The sequence below is a fragment of the Dipteris shenzhenensis genome, chromosome 17 (genome assembly GCF_047967505.1).
Source record: "Dipteris shenzhenensis isolate YYH24624 ecotype China chromosome 17, Dip_SZ_1.0, whole genome shotgun sequence".
NCBI classification, from domain to species: domain Eukaryota; kingdom Viridiplantae; phylum Streptophyta; class Polypodiopsida; order Gleicheniales; family Dipteridaceae; genus Dipteris; species Dipteris shenzhenensis.
In genome coordinates, this window is record NC_141612.1 from 27,626,678 (window position 1) to 27,639,648 (window position 12,971).

Sequence of the window (12,971 nt, forward strand, 5' to 3'; positions counted from 1 at the left end):
GTGCGGGAATGATTCACCTCTTTCTCAACAAAAGATTAGTGTGCACTGTGAACAAATAGCTTGTTAATTGGAAGCCTATGGATTGCTAAGCCAATGAGAACGAATCCTTGCTAAATGATGCTTTATGTAGAGTAACCAGCAGACACACAAAAGCAAAGCCACATGCCTGTTCTGGAGATTTTGTACCCTGCATTGAAGGGCTGCATACTTGGCATAGGCATCCAAGACCTCTAGGGCTTACTTGGGAAATAGTTTGTCCATGCTCTAAAGCGGAGGTGTCACAAGCTTAAAGTAAATTTCTTGCTGCCCATCCAGGATTCAACTGTCTTGTTGCATTTCATGCCCTTGAATATGCACACCTCCCATCAATAATGGTTCTCTATGGCCAAATGAGAGGCCTAGGCCCCAATCCTTTGATCTTGTGATCAAGGACATCAATTGTGGTTCTAAATCCAAAATTTCTGTATATATTGTTAGAAAAGTGAAGTGATGCACTATATTTGCTAGTTAGGATGATTAATAAGTTATTTGTGGTAGGTCAAAGCCTTAGGGCCTAGGCTGGACCACCCATGACCTTATGTTTTTGTTAGTGGTTAGAGATTTCTAAGGGGGATGTAAGGGTAAAACCTCGAAGTCATCGTCGTCTTTTGGTCTCTTGACCAGTGGCTCCTACTCCTCTAGGTCCAACTCTTTGCAAAAGAACCCTCTTGGTACATAGGTCCAATCCAAACGGAATTCCATCAGCTCAGCTCCCATGATGGAGCCCTATGGAAAACCTTACAATTGTCTTCATCTTTTGGTTTGTTGAGCGGTGGCTCTTGCTCCTCTAGGTCCAGCTCTCTGTAGAAGAACCCCCTTGGTAAATAGGTCCAATCTAATGGAATTCGATAATACCTCGACCATGAGCTCCAAACGAGCCCTCAAACATTTAAGTATGTCTTTGGCTTCAGCACACTTTGTCCTCTTGTAAGTGTCCCTGTCTCAATCCACATGTGCTTTTGTCTTCTCTTAATCTTGATTGGAGTCTTTATTTTTCTTCTTCTTCTGATCCGCCGCCTTTTTTCTGCAGTCCTTTGCAAAATGTCTTGGCATATCACAATACAAGCACTTCTTTTTTTGTTTTCGTCTTTTCTTATTCTCATCGCCCAAAAGTGTGCCCATCTTTCTCAAATTTGACATCCTTCTTCTTGGGCATGCCCTTGCCCTTGGCATAAAGGGCCTTCTCCTCTCTAGATCCTTCATACTTCAGTTCCCAAGCTTCCTTCTGTAGAAGCAATGCCACCAGCTCCTCAAACGTCACTGGCGCCGCCTTTTGCCCTATTATCATCATCGTGACGAAAGGTTTGTAGCTCCAGTGAAGCATGCCAATCCGTCGCTTGAAAGACTGCTGAGAGTTGTCCCTGGCCACCTTCATCTTCATGATGTGTTTTACGGTGTCCTCTTTCTCCATTCTTATGCCATAGAGCTCCATCTCAAGGTCGAGAATCCTTGCATTGTTGTTCACCTTGTACATCCCCTTCAATATGGTCCACACAGCAAAGGAAGTGTCCGCCAATTGGATATGAGGTAGCACCGAACCCATAGTGGTGCGAATGATTATGGCTAGGTCTCCACATCACGCGTCACTCAATGGTGCACTGCAACTAGATCTGTCGGTGTTATAACTGCTGTCGTCGCCGCTGTTGTAGTGGTTGGAGTCAAGGTGGGCTTTGTTTTTAACTCCACTCGCGTCACAATCCCCCATGTCGATCTCACCACTAGAAGGCGACGGACTTTCATCTTCCATAGGGGGTAATTTGTCCCATCCAACGTGCCTATTCCCCAAAGTTCAAGATCGGGGATACCTGCCTGCCATGACAATGAACTGAAAGAGATAGATAGAAAGTCGTACATCTGTGTCAACCTGAGTCTCTCTCCTTCTAGCAAGGGCACCGTCCTTTACACGTAGAAGATAATTCTCTTAAGCTTTGGTCCTTCACAAGGTCCTTGCCTTCAAGCTCCACGACTTGCAAACTTCCATCAGGGCTCTAATACCATGCTAGAAAATGATGACAGAGGGTATATGCAGTGAAAGACTAATCTCACCCTAGGAATTCTTACAGTGATGTGATATGTGGAATCCAAGACTTCTTTCTTTATGTGTACTTAATGTAGATGTGCAGCAGCAATGCACAGGAGAGATGTAGAACCGACAACACTTATACTCCTGTCCAGGATGGACACAATAACAAAGCAATGTGCAGTGTGTCACCTTGTAGTAGCAGAGTGCCACACAGGTAAGAGAACAATTGTGCACAGGTTATTGCAAACTTGCATTTGCTTAACAAGTTTAGGGAAGAGTGCACCCTTGAGCCATATCTTGGATTTAAACCAAATGAGGACTCCAACAGTGATGTAGCAGAGGATGATCCTGAGCATGAGGATGATGAGGCCCAAGACTAGGATTAGGATGATGAGGCTCAGCAGGATGAGGGAGAGGCCTCTATTGCTATGCCACCTTCAAACCATGAGGCATGACTCTCTTTTTTTCTATATACCATGTACTTGACTCGAGAGTCTCGAGTCTTATTTTGTATCAAGGCCTTCAAGCCCGAGGCATGGCCTCCTTTTTTTGTATTTTGCATATTATATGCTCTCGCATCTATAGTATTTTACGCTTCTATGGCTTTATGCACATTGCAAACATGTACATTTCAATTTTGAGTATTCTAAGAGTCTCTTTAAAAGTCTAAAGCTGAAATGGAAAGTTTTGATCAGCTAGCCATATGACTTGGCGTCCCGGGTTCAGTTCCCCCATTCCCCCTTCCCGAAACGTTCCTTTTCCAGCACCTGAGTTTTTGGAACATCCCTGTTCCTTGGTAACTATGTTGTGAGGTCGTTTTCTCACCTGTGTTTGAGTTCTAGTCTCTGAAAGTGTTCCTAATTTTCTGTCCTAGTCTTTTTTGGCTCATAAATCCTTCCCTTTTCTTGTTGTAAACCTGACCTTTTTCCTTTGTCCATATGGTCTTATGGTTTCATCCTTTTTGGTGATCTTTTCCCCTCTCTTACCCAACACTTCAGGTCTCATCCTTTGAAAGCCTCTATTGCTTGTCCATAAGGCTTCCTTTGGCTATCGGATTTTTATTGCAGGAAGTTCAGACTTGGAGCTTCCTCTACTTCAAATAGGATGGCTGCTTATGAATATGACAAGACTTTCAATAAAGAAACATTGGCTTAGAATAAGAAACAAAAGCAGGCTATCATGTAGAGATTAGAAGGATCCTGCTCCTACTCTTGGAATCATGGTGGAGTACGTGAATATGCTAAGCATGTTGTGAATATTTTCTTCCCAAGTCATATGCCTGTTGCAACAGATGTCAACTGGTTCACAAGGAAATTGGGAGGCTATTTTGTCCACAAGGTGTGCATTATGCAGCTATAGTTTTTTTTTGAAGTTATTATGGTGGATGAACATCATAAGCAAATGTTATTGGAGCATTCTCCGCTCTTTTATGGGCAGCAAATGGTGCATGTCTTGCCTTGGTCACCTACTCGGGATTACTAGGCATTGTTGCCTGGTTTGGGTGGAGGTGGTGGTTTTCCTCAATGCTTGTCTTGACTCTTGCCAAAAATTGCAGCTTCATTAGGGAAGGTGGTGTGTCCAACTAGGCTAGATGGAAACTCCAGCAGACTTAGCATTTTGTGGGATGGATGTTCCGCTCCAGAAATTTACTTAGTTACAATTATGAGGAGTGCCTTTTATAAGTCGAAATTGGATCTTTTTGTAGGAGCATGCTTTGAGTGCAAAACAAGGATGCCCCTGGGCCTTCTGTGGTTAAAAATAAAGGTTTTCCCTTGCCGGTCGCAAGCTGACTGAGAAGTTGTAGGCCATCTTTTGGTGGTTCTAGTGATGCCCTATAGGCCATGGCACGTGCCTTGTAGGCATAAATATAGGCACTTATAGTTTTAGTGCCTTTTAGGCCACATAGGACACTTAGTCCTAGGTCTAGGTACAAGTACTTTGTACTCTCTCTTTTTCTACTACTCAAGATTCACGTGACGGCTAAGAATCTATCGACTCTTTGCACCTTGCTCTCTCTCTATCATCTAACGATCCTACAGTGGTATCAGAGCCACGTTCAGATTCGTCTCCTGCCCCCGGACTTGCACCAGCCTCCTTCATTTGTACCGTCGTATGGTACGGATGATCATACTCACAACCTGCTCCGTACCTGCGTCGTCATACAGCGGTACTTTGTACTTGATTCGTCGTACAACTGTACAGATTCGAATATGCATCGTCGTACATGTGCAGTTTGGTACTTGCATTTCGTACACCGTATAGCTACGTACCTGAGCACATGTATAGATCCGTACTTGCACTACGTACTTGTGCATACAGGGTGATGTACTGCTCTCTGTACATGTATTCTGTACAGTCAGCATACTTGTCCGTGCTATGCCTCCGTACAATGTACACCGTACTACATAGTACATGCATCCGTACAGCCGTACATTGGATTCTGTGCTGATATCCGTACTGTTCCGTACATTAGTTCAGTACCCGCGCTGTATGTTGTACATGCATTGTACTTGCTCCGGGATTTGGTGCACTTTTGCAGACAATTTGTGGACAGCATTCCTAATTTTGCAGTTGCAAGCCTTGAGGCTATTTTCTTTGGGATTTGGTCTGCAATTTCTTGTTTGTTTGCAGTATATTGGGTTAGATTGCAGGACATTGAGTCACTTTTGTAGGACATTGAATCACTTTTGCAGGACATTGGGTCAGAGTACAATACATTGGCTCACATTTGCAAAATCTCAGCAAAATTTGGGGCTTTTCTACATTTGCCCTCTTTTTGGCCTATTTGCCCTCATTAAATTTGGGGCTTTTGCCAGATTTGCTGTTTTTGCAGTGAACATTGCCTACTACAGTCACATTTGGGTCAGATCTGCATTTGCCTTTTGATTTGGGTTGGAAATTTGCAGATATTTGCTGTCATTTTTGTACAGGCAGCTCTTTGCAGTGATAGCCTTGAGGCTTTTGGGTTTTCAGGTCTCTTTCAAGGTATCACATTTGCTATGGCTGGGAACAATCAAGATCTATTTGGCGTTCTTCGTGAAGATGATAAGTTGGATGGCACCAACTATCCGATGTGGTCTTATCTCATGAAACATATTCTTGTTGCAAAGCATTTGTGGAATATTGTTTCTGGGGTTGATCAGACAGCCCATGCTACAGTGGTTGCCTCTACTGCTGGTCCCTCTGCAGGGGGTACTCCTTCTGATGCCTCATCTTCTAGCACTCTTGCTGCTGCTCTTCCAACTCAGGAACAGTCAAGATGGGATGCAAGAGATGCAAATGCACATTCATGTATTGCTTTATCATGCGAGAGAATCATTATTCCACACATCCGGTCTTGCAGGACAGCAGAGGATGCTTGGGACAAATTGGCTTCTCTCTATCAGATTCGCAATGAGGCACGTGTTGAATATTTGAGAAGGCAATTACAGGAAGTCAATATGAATGGTGATTCTATGGATGCATATCTGACAAAGGTCAAGGACCTCATGGAACAACTTGCCAATATTGGTGAGGTGGTGCCAAATTCACAGCTTGTCAGTACCACACTGAATGGACTGCCAGATGCATATCAAGGGTTTGCTACAACCCTTCGATTAGTGGCCATGGGTAATCCAGACCGCTATTCTTTTGATCAGCTAGTTACTTTGCTTTTGCAGGAAGAGCAAAGTCGTGCTAATAGACAAGCCATTATTCCTCATCATGCATTTGCTTCACAGCAAACATGAAGAGGCAAGGCTTCCAAGCCTATGGGTAAGCCTAAATCTGCACATAGCAGCTGTAATTCCTCCCATGCATCTAAAAATACAGCAGATAAGTCAAAGAAGAAAAGATGCAACTATTGTTGCAAGCCTGGACATGACATTTCAGAATACAGGAAGCGCATTGCTTCGGAGAAAAAGAAAGCAGGATTGACAGTTAATGCCTCACATGCTATTGAATCCCATGAGCCAGCAGATGCTTCACATGCACATGCTCTTCAGGATGATTGGGCATGGGCTGTCCATTACTCATTTGATCCCTCCAAAGCTGATGCACTCTTTACTGTTAATGACGCTCAGTCTTGGTATTTTGATAGTGGTGCCTCCAAGCACGTCACATCTTGCAGATAGTTGTTTCATTCTTTAGCAGATGCACCTTGAGGGGGGACTGTCACATGTGCTAATAATGCTTCCTATGCTGTAAAAGGAATTGAAGATGTGCAGCTCACATCCATTTCAAGCCATCTTGTCACTTTGACTAATGTTCTTTTTGTGCCTGGAATTGAAGTCAACTCAATTGCCACCTCAGGTTTCAGAGTGATTTTTGATGGCTACAGATGCCTAGTTTATGATCTTCGTGATGACAATGCCATGGTTTTCACTGGCACTTTGCAAAAGGGGCTTTATCACCTTGATCATCACTCAGCTGCACTTTCTATTGAAGCATTTGCTATTTCAGATTCACAGCTTGCTGAAACTCATCTTTGGCATGAGAGAATGGGTCATCTCAATTATAGAGCTCTTGCAAAGCTACACTCACAGCAGATGGCAAATGATGTACCTCAAACTCACACAGTTTCCAAACATGTGTGTGAGGGTTGTCTTTTGGGTAAGATGCATCGGTTTCCTTTTCAAAAGAATTGTCCAAAACTCTCACAAAGGAAATTGCAGCTAGTACACAGTGATGTCTGTGGCCCAATGAGGACAAATGCCATTGGGGGGTACAAATATTTAATGACTCTCCTTGATGATTTCACAAGATATTGCTGGGTATATCCTTTAAAAGCCAAATCTGAAGTTTTCTCATGCTTTTAGAGGTGCCTGAATATGGTTGAGAATGAATCAGGATGCAAGCTTGTCACCTTCAACACAGATAGGGGGGGAGAGTATATGTCAAAGGAGTTTGATGCATTTCTGTTTTCACGGGGCATTGTTCACTCATGCATGTTCACTCATGCACTACTCCTTACACTCCTCATCAGAATCCTGTTTCTGAAAGGAAAAACAGGTCCATAATGGAGATGGCCAGATGCATGCTTAAGGCCAAGTCTTTGCCCAATAAATTTTGGCTTGATGCAGTGATGTGTGCCAACTTTGTGCTGAATAGATCACCTACACGGGTATTGAAGACTGTTACACCTTATGAAGCATGGAAAGGCAGGAAGCCTTCACTTTCACACATGAGAGTTTGTGGGTCTCTTGCATATGTTCATGTACCATCTCAGCTGAGACATAAGCTTGATGACAAGGCAATCAAAAAAAGTAATGATCAGCCAGTACCCCATGCTGATTTGCAGGTTTCTCTTTCAGCACAAAATGATCCCACTATTCATGATGCAGTGATTGAAGAAAGAGCTGTCAATAGACAACAAAGGCAAGTTCCTAGATGGCTTCTTGATACATTGAGGGACAGCAAACAAGACCAGCCTTTTGCTGCCCAGACAAGATCAGGGAATAGACAGATGCATGGTCACTTTCTTGAGTTTGCACTCCTTGCTACAGCTTGCAATGAAGAGCCTTTGTGCCATAAAGATGCTTTTGATAGCAAGAGTGGATGGATGCAATGAGAGCTGAGTTACAATCCATTGCTAAAAATGACACATGGGAATTAGTAGATCTCCCTCCCGGCAAGCATGCCATTAGTACCCGGTGGGTCTACAAATTAGAAAGGAAATCTGATGGCAGTATAGATCGATACAAAGCCGGTCTTGTTGCAAAAGGGTATGCCCAACAACAAGGCATTGACTTTGAGGAGACATTTGCTCCCACATCCAGGATTACTACCATCAGATGTGTCATTGCCATTGCAGCCCATCACCATTGGCACCAACTTGACATCAAAACTGCTTTTCTTCATGGGGATCTGCTGTTACGCTCTAGCCGAGGTAGCATGACCTCGGAAGAATCAGTCGACATTTCCCTTATAGGATCTATCTCTGTAAAATATATGTTTGCGCTTCATGTAAATGATCGGGAGGGATTTAATGTCAAGGTCCTAGGTGAGGGCTGATAGCACCAGACTAGATAGATCTGAGACCAAGGGCCTAGTGCAAAGATTGTGCCTAGGGGCAAGGGATTAAATGCATCCCAAGAGAGGGGTGAAATGTTGCATTAGGAAGGCCCTATATGGATGACATGTGGCATCTAGATCTATCTAGGGATTTGGGGTTTGCCAAGGCTAGTGAGAGAAGGGAAGGATGTGATTTACGTGATTTTGAATGCAGATCTCTGTCTCTCGCTTGAAAGTCTTGGTAGAATAGGCTGGGTGGAAAATTAGGGTGCTACTCCCGTGATACGTCAGAACAGGCTAGTATAGACACAAGGAGGTTGACAGTTGGTATCAGAGCCTGTGGAGAGATCAAGGGATAAGAAGACCTTCACGTGAACGATCTGAGCGCCAATCGACGAACTGACCGGGTGATGCTGCGACGTGACGAACGGAGGCTTCTGAATTGTGGCTTGAGCCTGGGGGTCCCGTAGGTTAGTGGCGGACAGCGGGTTTGGAACCTGGGTGGAACCGCTGGTAATCGGCGACGCCCACGAACTAGGAAATGAAGGACTGGTGGCGCTCCCGCAGCGACAACGAAATCAGAGAGAAATGTGACGTGCATGGAGCGGAACACGTAGGCGTTGAAGCTGGAGCACAGGTGGACAAGGATCGACGTGGGCGTGAGAGGCAGGTGCATTTTTTGTTACGGTCACGGGATCTGGCCCTCTCTTTCGTGGACGCCAGGAGTCTGTGAGCAGGGAAACCAGGTGGCCCGAATAGCCCGACAGATCGAGAGCAGAGGGTCTAACATTGGTTAGTTTATGAAGGCGCCTGATCAACATAGAACGCTAGTCGAACGACAAAAGCTTGTACCTCAGCTGTGATTCCAGACTGGTCGTAAAAGAGCGAGGAATTGTTGGCCGGAATTGCATGGAACAAAAAGGGAGCGTGGCTGTTCGTTAACGACCAGGGAGCTCTCTTCGAACTCCAATACTTTCGTTTTGTTTTTTTTTTCTCTTCAATTAGTCGGGCGATGCTTTGCTTTCATAGACGGATCTTGAGGGTAATCAGCCTGCATGAGGCTTTAATGTTGTAGCAGGGACAGATTATGCCTGTGTGCTTCAGTCGGAGTCAGATTGCAGGAATTTCCCTAGTATAGGGAAAAGCGCCATCTGTGATATATGCCTGTATTAAATGCTTGATCAGTGTGAATGTGGGATTGCAGGAATTCCCTAGTATAGGGAATTGTGTTCAGAGTGTCAGTACCCTGAATTGTGTCAGCTTGTGATTACAGTGTTCTAGGGGTGTTTTTATTTATTTAAAAAAAAAAAAAAAAAGGGCCCAAAACAAAACACCTACTGAACTAAATGGAAGCAGAAGAAGGGGCTTCCCGGAGGGACCCTGGTGAATCAGGAGTCCGGCCGACCCAGCAGGGATCGCGCCCAGTAGCTCACACTTTATCTGGCAGGATTGCATTGCTGGAGGATGCCTTGCAACAGCTGTTAGCGCAGCAATTACAAGCCAACGCAGGGCAATCTGAACTTAGGAGAGCGTTACAGAGTATGTCTGCCAGACCTTCTCGAGAAGAGAAGGGAAAGGCTCCAATGGAACTGGAGTCTAGTGTCCATACGGTCGAGCCTAGGAAGGCTAAAGTGCCAATTACAAACCGGAAAAGTATTCTGGTCGGATGAACGACCGTAGCTCCGATGTCATTGAGACCTGGTTACACAAATGGGACGAGGCGTTCGCCATTTGTGAGATCAGAAATGACATCAAAAAGATCCGCGAGGCCACCCATATCCACCCATATGTTTAGTGAGGCTGCGGATCTCGGTGGTGGATTAAACAACAAAAAGATGGCATAGCATCCACTACCTGGGAGGGATTTAAAAGAGAGTTCAGGAAACACTTCTTACCTCCTGACGAGGCATCCCGAGCTTGGGATCAATATAGGAACCTTCGTCAGAGAAATTTATCAGTGGCAGAATACACTGATAAGTTTCGAGAGAGTGTAATGAAGGTTGACGAACCCCTGCCTCAATCAATCCAAGTGAAAGATTTCATATTTGGATTGAATGATCGAATAAAAATGGAAGTTCGGGCTAAGTACGCGAACACGCTAGATGATGCAATAGCTATAGCCCTGAACTACGAGGATGCCAAGGGCAGCAAGCCAAGTGGGTTTGCACAGGTCGGAACCCAGTATGGGTATCCGAAGAAATCTGGGTTTAAGAAGAAGTGGGCTAGTAGAGGGAGTGGTTCGCAGCCGAGTGGTCAAGCCAAGCAGGCGAGACCGGCTGAAACTCCTAAACCAAGTACCACCATTGGAGTGAAGAGGAAAGTAACCCCAATGGCAGCTCGGGCTTGGTCTAAGTCTCCCTTGAACCCAGAACAAAGGGAAAAAGCGAGGAGAGAAGGCTTATGCTTTGGTTGCCTTCAACCTCATCAGTGGAGAGATTGTCCACGTAATAAAGATCGTCGGATGGCTGAGATGGTGATCTCAGAGTGCGACGTGGAGATGCAGGGAAGTCCCAGAGCGGAAGAGATGCAGATTCAGCTAGCGGGATCTTCTCAGAGGTTAGTACCTTGTTTGTTCTGTGTGTCTGTTACTAAGTTAGTGACGAGTGCACCTGATAACATCCTATCTAAGCCCGCAGCAACGGGGTATACAGCCTTCAATGATACGGAGTTAATCAAAATGAAAGGGCAAGTGGCCAGTCATGATGTCATTGTGTTGTTTGACTCAGCGTCAACTCACAATGTGGTTAACTCCAAGCTCATGAAGAGGCTGAAATTAAAGACAAGTCCATCTGACTATGCGTACACAGTCAGGATGACCGATGGAAGTTCAACTGAAGTATGGGACCAAAGGGTTACCCAGTTAGAGCTTCGGATTCAGGACTATGCTGAGAAGCTTGATTTTGAAATAACCAAGCTTGCTCATGCGGATATAGCCCTGGGAATGGCGTGGCATTCTAGGAAGAATCCAGCCATTGATTGGAAAAAGCACGTATATCAATTCAAGATGAATGATGTGCTTTATGTCTTGTGAGGTGAAAGAGATATACCTTAGGGACCGTTGGTTTCCGTGATGGAAATCAGAAAGGCTCAAGTAGAGTTTTTATACCTTTGCACAGCATCGGTAGAGTCGGTGGATGAGTCTTCGGCTAGCACTGATGTTACGCAAAGTGGTGAGATGGCCAAGCTGGCTAATCTTATAACAGAGTTCTCTGAATGTTTCAGGGATGAACTACCTTATGGGTTACCTCCAGAGCGGAAAGTTCAGCATAAGATTGAACTGATCCCGGGGGCAGAACCTGTAAATAGACCTCCCTATAGAATGAGTTTTACTGAAGAAGCGGAGGTGCGTAGGCAACTGGAAGAATACCTCAAGTTGGGGCAGATTCAACCAAGTTTCTCGCCTTTTGCTTCACCAGTGATATTAAAGAGGAAAAAGGATGATACGTTTCGCCTCTGTATAGATTACAGAGCATTAAATAATATCACTGTTAAGCACAGGTATCCGATGGCTCGGATTGATGATTTGCTAGATGCATTACATGGAGCCGTGATTTTCAGCAAGATAGATCTTAAGTGCGGCTATCATCAGATCCGGATTAGAGCCGAGGATGTGCATAAAACCGCTTTTAGAAGCAGGTTTGGTCATTATGAGTTTTTGGTAATGCCCTTCGGACTTACCAATGCTCCAGCGACCTTCGTCATGCTTATGAATGATTTACTACGTCCGTATATCGGAAAGTTCGTAGTACATTTTATTGACGATATCTTGATATTCAGTAAAAGTATTACTGAGCATCGTGAACACTTAAGAATAGTGTTCAGTACTTTGAGGAAAGCCAGTCTTTACGTGAATAAAAAGAAAACTATACTGTGTATGGTTAGGCTTGAATATTTGGGGTTCATAATTACTTCACAGGGGGTAGAAATGGATCCGAAGAAAGTGGCTGCGATACTAACTTGGCCAATCCCTCAGAGTCTGACCGCGTTGCGATCATTCTTGGGATTTGTCCAGTTTTATAGAAGACATATCAAAGGATATTCTGGAATAGTATCGCCATTGACTGATCTGACCTCAGATAAAGTACCTTTTGTTTGGGGACAGAATCAACAGGAAAGTTTTAACACCATAAAACAAGCTGTGGTCTCAGGACCGGTGTTAAAAATAGTTGATCCCCAGAAACCGTTGTTCCTAGAAACCGATGCAAGTGGCATTGCGGTAGGAGCAGTCCTCCTTCAAGAGGGAAGGCCAGTAGCCTTTGAAAGCAAGAAGCTTTCTCCCTCTCAAAGGAATTGGCCAACTCATGAATTCGAGTTGTATGCTGCTATCCATGCTTTGAAAACATGGAGGCATTATCTGTATGGTTCAGAGTTTTATGTGGATGTGGATCATGATACTCTGAAACATTTCTGTAAACAGCCTGACTTGAGGGGCCGCCAAGCTAGGTGGGCAGAGCTCATGCAGGAGTTTAATCTTACGATTCGGTACCGAAGAGGAAAAGACAATAAGGTAGCTGATGCGTTGTCTCGCATTATGCACAACCTGAGTTTCACGGTATTAGAGAGTGCTCTAATGACCGAGATCAAAGAAACTCAGAAGGTGGACGAGTTTGTCCAGAGCTTATGGCCTAAGGCTCATGTGTTAAAACCCGGGGAAAATGAAAAGGATGACCTGGCATCCAGAAAAGGCCAAACTTATGCAAGATATACCATAAGGGATGGTATGCTAGTTAGAAATGGCAAGGTTGTAGTACCTGGTCAGAATGATCTCAGGCAGAGAGTCATTCGACAATGCCATGATAGCCCGTGTGCGGGACATCCAGGTGTCGAGAAGACATATGATCTCGTGAAGCGAGATTTCTTTTGGCCAAAGATGAAAAAGCATATTCATGAATATGTGACACGGTGTTTCTCGTGTCAG

The 12,971-nt window shown here is 44.6% G+C and overlaps 1 protein-coding gene across 1 annotated transcript in view; it reads left to right on the top strand.

Moving 5' to 3' along the window:
- Nucleotides 1-12,971, top strand: part of LOC147891924 (metal ion-binding protein) — a 127,970-nt gene that overhangs the window by 23,487 nt on the left and 91,512 nt on the right. The window lies entirely within an intron of this gene.